The sequence below is a fragment of the Scyliorhinus torazame genome, chromosome 2, assembly GCF_047496885.1.
Source record: "Scyliorhinus torazame isolate Kashiwa2021f chromosome 2, sScyTor2.1, whole genome shotgun sequence".
Lineage (NCBI taxonomy): Eukaryota > Metazoa > Chordata > Chondrichthyes > Carcharhiniformes > Scyliorhinidae > Scyliorhinus > Scyliorhinus torazame.
The window spans coordinates 173,304,552-173,318,582 of record NC_092708.1 but is presented as its reverse complement, the minus strand read 5'-3'; the positions used below and the strand labels follow the sequence as shown (position 1 = coordinate 173,318,582).

The 14,031-nt window shown below is 46.1% G+C and overlaps 1 protein-coding gene across 5 annotated transcripts in view; it reads right to left on the bottom strand.

Annotated features, from left to right (window-relative positions):
- The window catches only part of unc80 (unc-80 homolog (C. elegans)), a 599,468-nt gene that overhangs the window by 544,068 nt on the left and 41,369 nt on the right, over positions 1-14,031 (bottom strand). The window lies entirely within an intron of this gene.

Below are 14,031 nucleotides of genomic sequence, written 5' to 3'. Positions count from 1 at the left end.
TCACTTTTGCTCCATCCACTAAGAAATATACACAGTAAATATACCTTTTCGTTTTTTTTAAAAAACAACACACGCAAACAGGTATAATAATTTAGTCCATTTTTCTTTGTTCTTCTTCCTCCAACCGAAATCCTTTTCGATTGACAGTCTCTTTGAACAAAGTCAATGCACGATCCATCCATTCCTCTACTCCTCGGCATTTCTCTTTAGAATCAGATACTTTAGTTCAATCTGACCACAGAGTCCCTTGCAATTCTCCAATACAGGAGCATTGCCGATCACAGCTTTCAGGCAGTCAAATGTCTGTTGAAAGCCCGCTGTCCATTGAAATTTTTAATGTTTCTTCAGCAATTCCATCAGTGGAGTAATCATGCCACAAAACTTTTGCACAGCTGTTCGATCAAATCCACTCATGCTAAGAAATTGCATTATTTCCCTTCATTTGAGGGTATCGCAAACTCCGCAGGGAACATGACTCGGGCTTCTCCAAATTCACTTTTGGCTAGGTTCATCACGAAACCCGCCTCCTGAAGTCGATCGAAGAACTCCATACGATGTTTTAAATGTTCTTCCCATGTCTGGAAGTTGGAAATAAAAGCAGATTGTCCCACTTTCTCAATGCAATCCTTCAATGGTGGGACAGGATAAGAGTCAGTTCTTGTAACTGCATTCACCTTTCTATAGTCCACACACAACCGTTGGGTACCGTCTGGTTTAGGTACCATCACTATGGGTGAGCTCCATTGGCTGCAACCCACTTCAATTATGCCATTTTTAAGCATACTCTCAATCTCTCTGTTAACCTGTGCCAATTTTAAAGGATTAAGTCTATATGGATGTTGTTTGATAGGAACTGCATTTGCCACATCTACATCATGTATAGCCATTTTAGTCCTTCCCAATTTATCTCTACAAACTTGCCCATGTGATATCAATAACTCTTTCAGGTCAGTTCGTTTTTCCTCTGGAAGGTAACTTAACAATTCATCCCAATTTTTAAGAACATCCTCATTTTCCAATTTAATTTGAGGTATGTCAAATTCACAGTCATCTGGATTTGGTTCGTCACTTTGAGTTAGAATCATTAAAACCTCCTTTTTCTCTCCTTCCCTTTCAAAGTACCTTTTAAGCATATTCACATGACACACTCGGTGAGTCTTCCTTCTATCTGGTCTTTTTACAACATAATTCACCTCACTCAATTTCCTTTCAATCTGATACGGTCCACAAAACCTAGCTTTTAAAGGCTCCCCTATCACTGGTAACAACATTAAAACTTTATCCCCACTGGCAAAACTACGAACTTTGGATTTCTTGTCCACTACACGTTTCATCACAATTTGTGCAACTTTCAAATGTTGTACAGCCAATTCACCTGCTCTATTTAATCGTTCCCTAAAATTTGACACGTAATCCAATAGTGTAATTTCCGATTTCTCACCCACCAATTTTTCCTTAATCAATTTAAGTGGTCCTCTCACCTCATGACCAAAAATTAGTTCAAAAGGATTAAATTAGGTGCATCCCTAATTGGAAACAATACGAATGTGATTCCTTTATCCCAATCCTCTGGATAATCTTGACTATACACCCTCAACATTGTCTTTAATGTCTGATGCCACCTTTCTAACGCTCCCTGCGATTCTGGATGGTACGTAGTTGATTTAAATTGTTTTATTCGTAAGCTATCCATAACTTCTTTGAATAACTTTGAGGTAAAATTTGATCCTTGATCCGATTGAATTTCTGTTGGTAGTCCTTATCTAGTAAAAAATTTAAGTAACTCCTCCACAATCCCATTGGCTGTAATATTACGTACTGGAATCGCCTCTGGAAACCTCGTAGGCACATCCATTACAGTCAATAGATATTGATTCCCACTTTTTGTTTTAGGAAGCGGTCCTACACAATCGATTAGGACCCCTTGTAAAAGGTTCCTCAAATGCTGGAATGGGTATTAAGGGCGCTGGTTTTATCACTGCTTGAGGTTTCCCTATCACTTGACAGGTGTGACATGATTGACAAAATTTAACTACATCTTTATGTAGTCCAGGACAATAAAAATGTTTCTGGATTTTAGCTTGAGTTTTCCTTATTGCCAAATAACCTCCCATTGGTACCATGTGCAACTCGCAACACCTCCTTTCTATACCCTACCAGCAATACTACTTGATGAACCTCTGCTCACTCTTCATCTGCCTGCATATGTACAGGTCTCCATTTTCTCATCAAGACATCATTTTTACGGTAATAACACTCTGGTATACTCTCAGATTCCTCTTCCGTATATGCTTTCTGATATATCCGTTTTATTTCTACATCTTTCTGTTGTACCTCCGCCAATTTTCCTGAACTAAAAATATCCACCTCATCCTCCACCTGTTCTTGTTCGTTTTCAACCATCTGATCAAAAATCGTTTCTGATAATTGCACTTCAACTTCATCTTCACTCTTTGATTTCTCCTCTTGTCTTAACCTGTGACTCTGCGACCTTCTTACTACACAATCCGGAAAAATCCCAGGATATTCATCCTTCAACCCTTCAGTTGACTGATTTTCCACTGGCTTATCAACCACAGTAGGCATCACTCCTACCTGCGATCCAGCTATATCATTACCCAAGATAAACTGTATTCCTGGACAAGATAGTTTATCTATTACTCCTACTACCACTTCACCACTCTTCACTGGACTTTCCAACCTTACCTTATATAATGGAACGCTCATCCTCTCACCCTGGATTCCACATATCACCACCTTTTCTGGCAACATTCTTCCCAAACTACATAATTCCTCATCTCCGACCATTAAAGATTGACGAGCCCCTGTATCTCTTAAAATTGTGACTTCTTTACCTGCTCCTCCTGATACACATGAGTAAACTTTACCCACACAAGTAAATTCTTTAAAGACATCTGGCACCTTCTTAACAATTACTTCTTGAACAGGCTGTACAATCGTTTGCACCTCCTTCGCTTCCCTTGGGCTTTCCTTTACCACTCTAACAGACCCCACTGTCTTATCCTGTTTTACCACATCAGCCTTCCCAGTGCTTTTCTTCAACCACCAACACTGTGATTTTACATGGCCTAGTTATTACAGTGAAAATATCTGAAACTTTTCATTTCTTTTTCATTCTCCTGGATTTCTTTTTTAATCTGAGGTACGCTCTCTTTATTGTCTCCCATCAGATCACCTTTACCTTTACCACGTGAGTATTTCTCATGTCCCCAGTTTCTATCCCTCACCGGCTGAAACTGATGTCGGAAACCAATCTTTGATTTATGAACTAATTCATAATCATCTGCCATTTCCGCTGCTAATCTCGCAGTTTTAACCCTCTGTTCTTCCACATAAGTTCTCACTACATCAGGAATTGAATTTTTAAACTCCTCCAAAAGTATAATTTCTCTGAGAGCTTCATACGTTTGATCTATTTTCAAAGCCCTTATCCACCTATCAAAATTACTCTGTTTGATCCTTTCAAACTCCATTTTATTTTGACCAAATTCTTTCCTTAAATTTCTAAACCTTTGTCTATAAGCTTCAGGCACTAGCTCATATGCACTTCAGATGGATTTCTTCACCTCCTCATACGTTCCAGATACCTCCTCCGGTAGTGATGCAAACACTTCACTCGCTCTACCTACCAGCTTTGTTTGAATCAGTAACACCCACATGTCCTGTGGCCATTTCATTTGTTTAGCTACCTTCTCAAATGAAATGAAAAAGGCTTCCACTTCCTTCTCGTCAAACCTTGGCAATGCTTGGATATATTTAAATAGATTCCCACCAAGCCTTCAACTATGACTCTCTTTCTCACTATCCTCATCACTATCATCCAACTGTACGTTTCCCTTTAGGTCTGCCAATTTTAACTGATTGTCATGTTTCATGGTCATTTTCTGAAGTTCAAACTCCCTCACTTTATCTTTTTCCCTGATCTGTGTCTCCCTTTCTTTTTCTTTTTGTTCTGCTAGGGCTATTCTTTCTTTTCTCCTTTCTTCTCTCTCCTTTTCTTTTTCCTTCTCTCTCTTTCTCTTTCCTCTCTCTCTCTTTCTCTTTCTTTTTCCTCTCTCTCTCTTTCTCTTTCTTTTTCCTCTCTCTCACTCTCGTATTCAAGCCGCTTTAATTCTTTCTCATGTTCCATTTGTTTAATTTGCAATGATTCAAACTCTATCTCAGGCAACTTTAAATGCTTAACCACCGCCATAATTACCTCACCTTTTCGCATTTTGTCAGGTAATGTTAACTGCAATGTTCTTGCCAAATCTAACAGTCTGCTTTTCGTTTCTGTCCGTAAAGTACTACGTGTGACATTTTCCACCCCAAAAAGCTTCTGAGCCTCTGAAAGAGCCATTGTTCACAACACTGTCCCCACTTAATCTAAAATACCACACCGGAAAAGCAACAATCCTTCACTGTCTTTAAGTTCACAAAAGCCAATCCAATAGGTAGACTTTTATCCCCCAATTGTTATGGGCGAGGTGTTTTCAGAACCCCAAAATGTATCATGGAATTCAACTAACCTCTCCCTTTAATGTATTTGTTGCTTTTCCTAGCACACGGCTTTTTCCCGAGGTGGGGGATTACAATTATGGACACGTGGGTTTTTAAACACAAATCACTGTTTATTCCATGAACTCAACTTAACATCTTAAATAAACATTGGATCTCTTAACACCCCTTACTTCAAAGATAACTCAGAAAATATTGCAACAGTAAATAATTCCTTAAAATGTTCCTTCGAACTTCCCAGAGACTTAACACGTTTAAACAAAATCACATCAGGTTAAAGGTTTTACTATTATGAGTTTAAATCACCCAAATGATCCAGAGATGGTCTTTTTTGTCAGAGATCCAGCTCCCTGCACACACAGACACTTCCAAGCTCTTTTCAAACGTGCAGCTCTCTCGAAACACACAGACTCACACAAGCTGCTTTTTAAACTGAAACTAAAAATCTGCAAAATGGCTGACCTAAAGCCTAGCTTCACCCACTCTCTGACATCACTGTTTTCTTAAAGGTACATTGCTTAAATATCCATGTCTTAAAGATACTCTCACATGACAATAGCATACGTGGTCATGCTCGAGGTGTTTCTTTCGGTCCTTTTCCCTGTTTGCTGGGCGGATGTTTTGGTGGAAAAAGGTGTGGAAGTGGTGGAGGAAAGTAAAGCTCAGTCAGTGGTGTCAGTGGGTGGATCTGCGGAACTGAAGTGGGTCAAGAAGGAAGGAGCTGTTGGAGCAGGAGATTCTTTGTGCGTTACAGTGGAAGATGGCCGAGGGTATAGGGTTGGCCCTACCAGCCCAATGGTCTACGGAACAGCTGGTGGACTTCTTGAATGAGAAGTTTAGCCAGCAGAGGAGGGAAACTCAGGAGGATCTGGCTAAGGTGGTAGAACTGCTAAAAGCGGGGATCGATCTGGTGGAGCAGAAGCTGGAGACGCAGAACGAGGCACTCCAGAAAGTGGGGGAGCATGAGCAGCAGCTTACCTTGTTGGTGGCCGAGATCAGGATGACGTGGGAGACCCAGAAGTGGCTAAAAAAGAAGGTGGAGGATCTGGAAAACCGCCCTTGGAGACAAAATTTAAGAATAGTTGGGATGCAGAGGGTATTGAGGGAGCAGATGCCAGCTCATATGTTGCCAAAATTCTGGAACAGCTGATGGGGGAGGGGGCCTTTGACCAGCCGCTGGAGGTCGACCGGGCGCATTGGGCACTGGTGAGAACGCCGTAGGCGAATGAGCCGCCGAGGCCGATGTGGTGAGGCTCCACTGATTCATCGACAAGGAGAAGATTTTGTGGTGGGCCAGACAGACGAGGAGATGTACCTGGGAAGGTAATGAGCTCCAGATATACCAAGACCTGGGTGCAGAACTGGCTAAGAGGAGAGCCGGGTTCAACTGAGTCAAGGCTGCCCTCTTCACAAAGGGGGTGAAGTTCAGGATGCTGTACCCGGCTCGCCTCTGGGTGACTTACAAAGGCTGTGAACATTATTTTGGGACACCAGAGGAAGCAATTGAGTTTTTGAGAGACAATGAATTGGCAGGAGGGGGAGGATATTGAACTTCGGAGGGATTATGAGAAGATGTTAATTTGCTCTGCCTGTTTGCTTTGTGTTTTTGGGTTGTGTGTCAGGGGAGAACCTCTCGTCTTCGAGATGTTTGTTGGGGGCTGCTGTGGCGGGATGCTTGGGGAATGTGGAGGGTGAGTGCATCTTTTATCTTACTTCATTGTTATTCGTGCTAAGGAGGTGTGCAAGCGGGCATTGAGGGGAATCAGTGGGGGCGGGTAGGAGGTTTGGCGCCATGGGCAGGTGCTGCCAGGATAACTGGGCGGGCTAGTTAACGGGAGCGCAGTGGGAGGTGAGCAGGTGCTTACAGTTTTAGAGGGGGTTGGGAGTGTTGTTTTGTTTAAGGGAGGGGGAGGGGGGCTGCTGACAAAGGTGAGGATGTTGTGGCGCAGTATGAAAGGAGTTGGTGACAGTGGACACCCGAGGGTGGCCTGGGGGTTCACGTGACACAGGCTGGGGGATAACGCAAGAAGCGATATGGTTGATCGGCAGGTGTGGGGGGGAGTTGCCACTTCAATGTGGTTATTGAGCCGAGTTTGGACCGGTCGGGGAGGGTGTCGGCGGTGGCGAAGGAGCTAACAGGACTCATGGAGGGCATGGGGTTACACCCATGGAGGTTCAGGAGGCCGAGGGCGAAGGAGTTCTCGTACTTCTCTTATGTACACAGGGTGTACTCGCGGATTGATTACTTGGTAGTGGATAAGACACGGCTGGCGGAAGTGGTTGACTCAGGGTACTCGACAATTATGGCCTCTGACCACATGCTGTACTGGGTGGACTTGCAAGTGGACCTGAGAGGCCCAGCGCCCACAGTGGAGGCTGGATGTGGGGTTGCGAGCAGATGAGGTGGTGTGCGGGCGGGTGAGGGCCACCATCCGGGAGTATGTGGAGCTGAAAGATACGGGCGAGGTCTATGGGAGGCGCTTAAGGCAGTGGTCAGGGGGGTTTCAATCGATTCGGGTGCATAAGGACAAGGTGGAATGAGCAGAGCTGGCAAGGCTGGTGGGCGAGATTCTGCGGGTGAATATTAGCTACTCGGAGGTCCTACAAAAGGTCTCTCGAGGGACAGATAGCATTGAGGGGGGGCTGCAGAAGGACTTGGACAGGCAAGGAGAATGGGCAAAGAAGTGGCAGATGGAATACAATGTGGAAAAGTGTGAGGTTATGCACTTTGGAAGGAGGAGTGGAGGCATGGACTAATTTCTAAATGGGAAATGCTTCGGAAATCAGAAGCACAAAGGGACTTGGGAGACCTTGTTCAAGGTTCTCTTCAGGTTAATGTGCAGGTTCAGTCGGCAGTTAGGAAGGCAAATGCAATGTTAGCCTTCATATCAAGAGGACTACAATACAAGACCAGGGATGTACTTCTGAGGCTGCATAAGGTTCTGGTCAGACCCCAGTTGGAGTATTGTGTGCAATTTTGGGTCCCGTATCTAAGGAAATATGTGCTGGCCTTGGAAAGGGTTCAGAGGAGGTTCACAAGAATGATCCCTAGAATGAAGAGCTTGTAGTATGAGAAACAGATAAGGACACTGGATCTGTACTCGTTGGAGTTTAGAAGGGTGAGGGGGATCTTACTGAAACTTATAGGATACTGCGAGGCCTTGATAGAGTGGATGTGGAGAGGATGTTTCCACATGAAGGAAAAACTAGAAGCAGAGGACACAATCTCAGACTAAAGGGATGATCCTTTGTTATGGGCCAGGGTTTAGAGAACCCCAAAGTGTATCATGGAGTTCACCTGACCCACGACTTTTACTAGATTGTGGTAAGGGGAGCACATGGCCCACTCTACAGGTGTGGTGCAGCAGAAATTTAAAAGTAATTTTTAAAGCAAAACAATGTTTATTCTATGAACTCAGTTAACCTTTTAAAAACATACAGTGAACATCTTAGCAACCATCAATTCAAATACACCCCCCCAAAGAATACAACACTATAAGTAATCCTTAAACTTTCCTTTTGACATCCACAAGACAAAAACCCTTTTAACAGAAGCCCATCAGGTTTAAAGTCTCTACTGAGAGCAATTATCACTCTGAATTCACCAAATGATCTAGAGATAGTCTTTAGATGGCAGAGAGATCAAAATTACACCTTCTTTGGCTGGCTTCAGCTCCAACACTGAAACAAAACCAAAAAATACAGACGCATCCAAGCTTTTCCTCAAAGCGAAACTAAAAAGCAGAGCCAGAGCTCAGCTCCACCACACTCTGACATCACAGCAGCCACTTGTGCAGACAAACATTTCTTAAAGTGACATTCCCATGACACCTTTAAAACAGAGATGAGGAGGAATTTCTTCAGCTCGAGGGTGGTGAATCTGTGGAACTCTTTGCTGCAGAAGGCTGTGGAGGTTAAATCACTGAGTGTCTTTAAGACAGAAATAGCTCGGTTCTTGATTAATATGAGGATCAGGGGTTATGGGGAGAAGGCAGAAGAATGGGGATGAGAAAAATATCAGCCATGATTGAATCACAGAGCAGACTCGATGATCCAAATGGCCTAATTCTGCTCCTATGTCTTATGGTCCCAGAGTGACAGAAGCTCCAGATAGAGTTTGGGTTGGTGTCCATGGGCAGACAATGGGAAGTTGCGGAAGGCCAGAGAGGCAGTGTATGAGTATGAGGAGAAGGCAATCAGGATGCTGGCTCACTAACGTAGGAAGCAGGAGGCATCGAGCGAGATCAGAAGGGTGAAGGATGGGAGGGGAAGAGTGGTACTAGACCCGGTGGGGGTGAATGGGATATGAGGGGTTTTATAAGAGGCTCTACGAATTGGAGGCCCCAGGGGGAATGGAATGCAGCAATTCATAGACAGGATTGAGTTCCCAAAGGTGGAGGAGGACCTGGTGGAGGGGCTGGGAGCCTCCATTGGATTGGTGGAGGTGATGGAGGGTATGGGGCTGATGTAGCGAGGGTAGGCTACGGGCCTGGATGGGTTTCCTGGAGAATTTTCCAAAACGTTTTCAGGGGCCCTGGGGCTCCTGCTGTTAAGGGCATACAACGAGGTGAGGGGTAAGGGGGAACTCCTCCCTACATTATCGCAGATTTCGATATCCTTAATATTAAAGAAGGATAAGGACCCGGAGCAGTGTGGTCCTACCGCCCAATATCACTGCTAAATGTGGATGCCAAACTGCTGGCAAAGTTGGCCTCGCGGATTGAGGACTGTGTGCCGTGGGTCAGAGGGGAAGAGCAGTTGGGGTTTCTAAAGGGGAAGCATCTGTCGACGAATGTTACGCGATTATTAAACGTGACAATGATGCCCCTGAAGGGACAGGAGGTGGAGGTGGTGGTCGCTGTATCGGGTGGAATGGGAGTATATGTGGGAAGTGCTGGGACAGTTTGGGTTCGGGCAGGAGTTTGTGGACTGGGTCCAATTGTTGTACAGGGCGTCGGTAGCGAGTGTACGGACGAATCGGGTGAGTTTGGGGTACTTTGGGTTACACTATGGGACAAGACAGGGATTTCCACTCTCCCCATTGTTTTTTGCCTTGGCAATAGATCCACTGGCTTTGGCGCTTAGAGTGTCAAGGAGATGGAGAGGGATAGTGCAGGGGGGAGAGGAGTGCAGGGGGAGAGGAGTGCAGGGGCAAGAGGAGTGCAGGGGCGAGAGGAGTGCAGGGGCGAGAGGAGTGCAGGGGCGAGAGGAGTGCAGGGGCGAGAGGAGTGCAGGGGCGAGAGGAGTGCAGGGGCGAGAGAAGTGCAGGGGCGAGAGAAGTGCAGGGGCGAGAGGAGTGCAGGGGCGAGAGGAGTGCAGGGGCGAGAGGAGTGCAGGGGCGAGAGGAGTGCAGGGGCGAGAGGAGTGCAGGGGCGAGAGGAGTGCAGGGGCGAGAGGAGTGCAGGGGCGAGAGGAGTGCAGGGGCGAGAGGAGTGCAGGGGCGAGAGGAGTGCAGGGGCGAGAGGAGCGCAGGGTCTCGCCATATGCGGACGATCTGCTGCTTTATATATCAGATCCACTGGGAGGTATTGGGGGAATTATGAACATTTTAGAGAGTTTGGCCGGTTTTCCGGATATAAGTTAAACATGGGGTAGAGTGAGATCTTCCCGATCGAGATAAGGGGCAGGAGAGGAGTTTGGGCAAGCTGCCTTTTAAGGTGGTGGAGGCGAGCTTTAGGTATTTGGGCATCCAGATAGCATGGGTTGGGAACAACTGCATTAATTGAATTTGCCCCAGTTAGTGGAACAGATGAAGGGGGATGAGGGGGGACTTTAAGAGGTGGGATGTGCTGCCGCTATCGCTGGCGGGGCAGGTGCAGACAGTGAAAACGTAGATACTCCCGAAGCTCTTATTTGTTTTCCAGAACCTCCCGATCTTCATTTTTAAATCTTTTTCCAGGAAAATTAATGCTGTGATTTTGGGGTTTGTGTGGGCGGTGAAATCTCCATGGATAAAGGAGGTGCTGTTGGAATGGGGACGCGGGGAGGGTTGGCCGTGCCAACTATAATGAATTATTATTGGGCAGCGAATATAGCCATGGTTAGGAACGGGGTGGTGGGGGAGCAGATGGAGGCAGTCCCTTCTCAGGGCATGAGCTTCGGGGCATTGTTGACATGCCTCTGCTGATCTCGCCGGCCATGTATGCCATGAGCCCGGTGGTGGTGGCGGCCCTGTGGGTATGGGGGACAGTGGTGGCAGCATCAGAAGCTGAAAGGTGCCTCGGTGTGGGCACTGATTTGGAGGAAACATAGACTTGTACCGGGAGCTGGACGGGGCGTTTCGGGGCTGGTGACTGGCAGGGATCAAGTGGTTTGGGGACCTGTTGGTGGGGTAGCTTCTCGAGCTCAGAGGAACTGGAGGAGGCGCATGAGCTGCCCAGTGAGAATGGGTTCCGGTACTTATCGGTCTGGGATTATGTGAGGAAGCAGGTGTCGTCCGTTTCCGATCTGCTGCCCCCGGGGCTACAGGATAAGGTGGTATCGAAAGCAGGAGTGGGTGAGGGTAAAGTATCCGCGATTTACAAGGAGTTAATGGACTGGGAGGGAGTCCTGATAGGCGAAGTCAAATGGACGTGGGAGGAGGAGTTGGGGGTGCGGGGTGGAAATGGAGGCTGTGATGTGGGAGGAGACTTTGAGGAAGGTGAATGCATCTTTGTCATGTGCTAAGCTTAGCCTTATTAAATTCAAGGAAGTGCATAGGGCGCATATGACGGTGGCCAGGAAGAGTAGGTTTTTTGATGGGGTGTAGGCTCCGAGTAGGTATTCATGGAGCCCAGTGGTGCAGTCCACGATGAAGATACGGAATCAGCTGAGGAGGAATTTTAGGACGGGAGGGATGTCAGTGCTAATGCCGCTGTGCGAGAATCACGGGTTTGAGCCGGGGGTTTGGATAGTGTATGTAGGGAAGTGGGGCTGGTAAAGATGAGGGATTTGTATTTGGAAGGAGGGTTCGCCAGTCTGGAGGAGCTAAGGGAGAGGGTAGAGCTGCCGAGTGGCAGTGAGTTCAGGTATCTGCAGGTTAGGGACTTTGCACGAAAGGTCTGGAGGGGGTTCCCTAGGTTGCTGGGGTACACCCTGCTGGAGTGACTGCTGCTTCCGGATGTGGAAGGGGAAGGAAAAATTGGGGATATATATAAGTGGCTGGGGAAGCAGGGAGGTGAGCGGGAGGTGAAGATCAAGGAGATATGGGAAGCGGAGTTGGGAATGGAGATCAATTGGGGAGTATGGAGTGAGGCACTGCGAAGGGTAAACGGGACCTCCTCTTGTGCAAGGGTGAGCCTGATACAGTTTAAGGTGGTGCACAGGGTGCATATGACTCGGGCGAGAATGAGTGGGTTCTTTCAGGGGGTAGCAGATGAGTGTGAGAGTTGTGGCCGGGGGCTAGCGAATCACGGGCACATGTTTTGGGTTGCCAAAAATTGGAAAGATTCTGGGCGGGAGTGTTCACGGTCTTAGCCAGGGTAGTGGAGGAGGAGGTGGACACGGGCCCTTTGGTGGAGAGGAGGAAGACCGATGTCGTGGCCTTCACCTCTCTGATTGCACAGCGCCAAATTTTGCTGGAGTGGCGGTCGTCATCACCACCGGGGTAGCAGCATGGTTGGGTGACCTGTACAACTTCCTGTGATTAGAGAAGATAAAGTATGAGTTAAGGGGCTCAGCAGGGGGGTTTGAGAAAAGGTGGGGGATGTTTGTGACCATGTTTGAGGAGCTATTCGTCACAGGGGGGTGGGTGATGGGGAGAGGGAGGGGTGAAAAAGGGGAAATATCTGTACAGACTGTATAGTTGATTGTTGGGAAATATGTTTCCTGGGGTGTTTACTTGCTGTAACCTGCTTTGATACACGTTTGTAATAAAATACATTTTTTTTTTAAATGGAGCATTGTGAGCAGTTTTGGGCCCCGTATCTAAGGAAGAAAGTGCTGTCCTTGGAAATGGTCCAGAGGAGATTAACAAGAATGATCCCTGGAATGAAGAACCTGTCGTATGAGGAACAGTTGAGGATTCTGGCTCTGTACTCGTTGGAGTTTAGAAGGATGAGGAGGGATTTTATTGGAACTTACAAGATACTGCGAGGCCTGGATAGAGTGGACGTGAAGAGGATATTTGCGCTTGTAGGAAAAACTAGAACCAGAGGACACCATCTCAGACTAAAGGGACGATCTTTTAAAACAGAGATGAGGAGGAAATTCTTCAGCCAGAGGGTGGTGAATCTGTGGAACTCTTTGCCGCAGAACGCTGTGGAGGTCAAATCACTGAGTGTCTTGAAGACAGAGATAGATAGGTTCTTGATTAATAAGGGGATCAGGGGTTACGGGGAGAAAGCAGGAGAATGGGAATGAGAAAATATCAACCATGATTGAATGGCGGAGCAGACTCGATGGGCCGAGTAGTCTAATTCTGCTCCTATGTCTTATGGTCTTATGGTCCTCGAAAACTCAAGTGTGCCTCCTTATCAGCCTACCTCTACAGCCACACTACTCCTGCGCTTACCTCACATTGCATTGCAGCTCATAAAACCTGACTCCTCCCCGTACACATCCCTCATAGATCCAAATATGGCAGGAATGGGGTTTGGAGGGGCCTTGCATTTTGGAAGCTGAAAAGGTGCCTAAGTCGCATTTTCCCATTCCTACATGAAACTCCGGCTCTAGATCTCCATTTCAAAATTTGCCTTCAAAGGTTAAGACTTCGAACTGAGATCGTTTTGTAATTAGCAGCTATTAAGTGCACTTAATGATAGAATTTGTAGTTTAGGTAAAGAAACCAGATGTAAGTTCCATGATTTCTGTGCAACATTCCAATATTCTGTCTTCTTTCAAGTTGCAACATTCAAACTGTGCTGGAGGTAATTATGCAAACATACTTATATCCTGATACATGTTCCATTTCTCAGCACTGGCACTCTTCATCTGATGAACTGAAAGCCTAAACATTTATATTTTCAAATGCATCTTTCTTGCTCAGGAATTATTTCAAAGGTTATCTTCCCTTCTCAAAAAAATACTGAAACATTAAAAACAATTTCAGTGCAATTAAATGGATCTGCTACTAATTTAGATGTCATGTTTAGGACCTTGGTTTACTTTGTTCATCATTCCTAATATCTGCCACCAATCTCTCAGTAAAGCTTGTCAATGATTTAAGCAGAAGACAGTGCCCACCATACCTCTCTGTACTGCTACAGCATAGAAATACCCGAGTTATCATTCTCTTGACACTTCTATATAATCAGTTAATAATTAACACTGATAAGAGTTATTGCCTAAATTGATTTACAGAAATAATCTGTTTTACCTTACACCTTTTAGTTCAGTACTTGAGAATGTTAATATATTTACTGAAATGTGCATTTAGTTCAAATTAGATTTTAGCTACTAGGCAGTGCACACATGGTTTATAAAAAAGCTGGGGCGGGATTTTCCCCTACCCGGCGGGCGGGGGGTTCCGGCGTAATGGAGTGGCGAGAACCAATCCGGCGTCGGGCCACCCCAAAGGTGCAGAAGTTTCCGCAC